Raw genomic sequence first — 3,260 nt, forward strand, 5'->3', positions numbered from 1 at the left:
ATCTCTACTAAAAATAGAAAGAAATTAATTGGACAACTAAAAATACATAGAAAAAATTAGCCGGACATGGTGGCGCGTGCCTGTAGTCCCAGCTACTTGGGAGGCTGAGGCAGGAGGATCGCTTGAGCCCAAGAGTTTGAGGCTGCAGTGAGCTATGATGACGCCACTGCACTCTATCCTAGGCAACAGAGCAAGACCTTGTCTAAAAAAAAAAAAGTTGGCTCAACATCCCTGTTATTGCATTTATTCATCCAGCAAATGTTTATTTAGTTGCTTCATTTCTTTTTTATGAATGAATAATATCCCACTGTATGGATATACAGCTTGAGTATCCCTAATCCGAGAATCTGAAATGCTCCAAAATCTGAAACTTTTGGAGTGTCGATATGATGCCACAAGTGGAAAATTCCACACCTGACCTCGTGGGACAGTCATAGTTAAAATGCGGTCAAAATTTCATTTTGTGCATAAAATTATTAAAAATATTGTATAAAATTACCTTCAGTCCATGTATATAAAGTGTACATGAAACATAAATGAATTCTGTGTTTACACCTGAGTTCCATCCCCAGGATATCTTATTCTACATATGCAAATATTCCAAAATCCGAAAAAATCCGAAATCCAAAACACTTCAGGTTCCAATCATTTCAGATAAGGGACAGTCGACTTGTAACATACTTTATGTATTTATCAGTCGATGGACACTGGGTTGTTTCCACTTCTTGGCTATTATGAATAACGCTGCTATGAGCATTCACGTACAAGTTTTTGTATTGACGTATGTTTCATTTCTCTTGGTATATACCTAGAATTGCTGAATCCTATGGTAATTCTAAGTTTAACTTTTTCAGGAATTGCTAAACTCTTTTCTTTCTTAACCAGGGAGACAGCAGCAGCCTTCAGTATCAAATGAAGGTGCATTCCTAGGAATTGTTAACCTGTTTTGCAAAGCATCTGCCCCTTCTTATGCAGGCACGCACTACCACGCCCAGCTAATTTTTTGTATTTTGGGGAGAGACAGCATCTTGCTCTTGCTCAGGCTGGTCTCCAACTCCTGAGCTCATGTGATCCTCCTGCCTCGGCCTCCCAGAGTGCTCGGATTACATGTGTGGCCACCTTGCTGGGCCCATAATTCAGCATTATTTGGCTTTGAGAAAACCATGGTCCAAGCTCGCCTAGCTAGGAAGCTTTGGGCCCAGCTCTGTCTGAGACAGGCATGCTTATGCCCATTTTATAGATGAGGAAACCAAGGTTCAGGCAAGGGAAGTCTCAGAGGCATAAAGCAGAGCTGGGTGTCCAAAGGCTTTGTTCTGAACCCCCTCATCCCAGCTTGTGGGAGCCTTTACCCCTTTACCAGGAGTCCACTCTCTTTCCTAAGCCTCCTTCTCCATACACTCTATCCTCCCTCCCCCAACCAGCCGAGCTGGACAGAAACAGGATATTACACTCTCCTTCCGAGAACTCCTTCTGCTGAGCCAGGGAAAACCACTTCCTAGCAGGGCAGGGGTCCTGGGCAGGAAGGGAAGTGAGGGGACCCACACCAGGCAGCCTAGGGGCAGAGCCAGAGACATGTGGGGCATATAGGAAGGAGAACGAGAAGCAAGCATACAGAATTGAGAGAAAGCTCTGCCCCTTACTCCCAAATTCCCTCATACACCTCTCCCTGTTTCTCTTTCCAAGTAGAATCTCTCCACCTCAGGGAATCCACCCTGGGAAGTACCTTCCCTCTTGCATCCTCACCCCTGCTGTGCCCTCTGGATGCCCCCCAACCTTCCCTGTCTCCAATACCCCTCCCACATGGTGGTTCCCTTCTGACATCCACTTTCTTGGTTTCAGACCCCTCTCTCAGGCCTTAGTGGGCCTATTATTGGGGACATGCCTTCTCCAACTCCTAGGTCTCCTCCCTTGTTCCAAAGGTCACATATTGCCTCCCAGGACCCTGTTCCCTGGGGAGACTCCTCCCCTGTTCTGATACCCTCTCTCATTCATCTTCTTTCCTGCCCAAAGAACCCCTTCTTAGTTCCAAAGCCCCAACCTGGGGTACAAGGGCACCCAAATCCAATGCTCAGTCCTTGCCTCAAGAGCCTCTTCCCGAAATCTCACACTTCCAAACCTGGTCCCTACCCGCCAAGACTTCTCCTCTTGAAGAGACCTACTCAGTTGCTCGCCATTCATTTCTAGCATCTGCTGCCTACCTCCAAGCTCTCTCTCCTTTTGTAGCACACTTTCCCTGGCTCCGAAGCCTCATTCCTTACAGTTGCCTACTTCTGCTCTACCGTGCCCAGTCTCTTCCCCTTGACATTACCTCTCTCTCATCAGCAGTATCCCGCCCCTGTTTCAACAACCCCTCTCTGCCTGAAAGGCCAGTTCCTTACCCCTGGAGACCCTCTCCCACCAGGATGACCTCCCTCCCCTGTTCCAGTGTCTCCAGTTCTTCCCAACGCTCCTGCCACACTCCCAAAGAGCCCTCCTTTGGGAACGTCCCTTCTCCACCTCCAATATCTTTTCCCTACATCCCCTTCAGGCCGTGCCTCACGAGTTGCCTCCCCTGTTTTAGAAGCCGCCAACCATCTCCAATGTCTCCCACCTGCACGGCCCTTTTTCCTTGGCACCCCGTCCCCAGTGACCCCTCTCCTCGAGACCCCCGGTGCACCCCCGCGCGCAGAATCACGGCCTTGTTACCCGCCTTCCCGGCCCTCGATCGGCCCCAATCCCGAGAGCCCGAGCCCGGCCCAGACACTCAGCGGCGCGGGGGAGCGCTTGTCAGCGCCCAATCAAGTCTGTTATTCGCACGCGGACCCCCCTCCGCCCGTCCCCGGCGTGGGCGCGCCCCCGTTACCATGGCGACCCCCGTCCGGACCCCAGCGGCCCGGGTCCCGCGGCAACTGGGCAGCTCCGACACTGGCTGCAGTTGGGGGGCCCCAGGGCTAGAGCGCACTTCCGGCAGAGGAACCCGCCCGCCCTCTCGCGCGAAGCCCGGAGGGAGTTGTAGTTTCACGAATGGAGCCACTCATTTGGGCCGCACGCTGAGAAGGGTCGGGCCGTTTCCCAGCATGCTGCGCGACCAGCCTTTTCCTATCAAAAGAATGAGACCCCCCAAATGCATGCTGGGATTGGTGGGCGAATGTCTCTTCGGGGGACTACAATTCCCGACATGCTTTCACGGTCCCTAGCGGGCGTTGCATTCAGGGAAATGTAGTTCTCTATCTCACACACACACACACACACACACACACACACACACACACACACACACA

The 3,260-nt window shown here is 51.2% G+C and overlaps 1 protein-coding gene across 1 annotated transcript in view; it reads right to left on the reverse strand.

The window, feature by feature from the left end:
- Positions 1–3,260, reverse strand: part of AP2S1 (adaptor-related protein complex 2, sigma 1 subunit) — a 34,664-nt gene that overhangs the window by 17,728 nt on the left and 13,676 nt on the right. The gene's annotated exons all lie outside the window — the stretch shown is intronic.

Source organism: Propithecus coquereli, unplaced genomic scaffold, assembly GCF_000956105.1.
Source record: "Propithecus coquereli isolate 6110/MARCELLA unplaced genomic scaffold, Pcoq_1.0 Scaffold42, whole genome shotgun sequence".
Classification (NCBI taxonomy): Eukaryota; Metazoa; Chordata; class Mammalia; order Primates; family Indriidae; genus Propithecus; species Propithecus coquereli.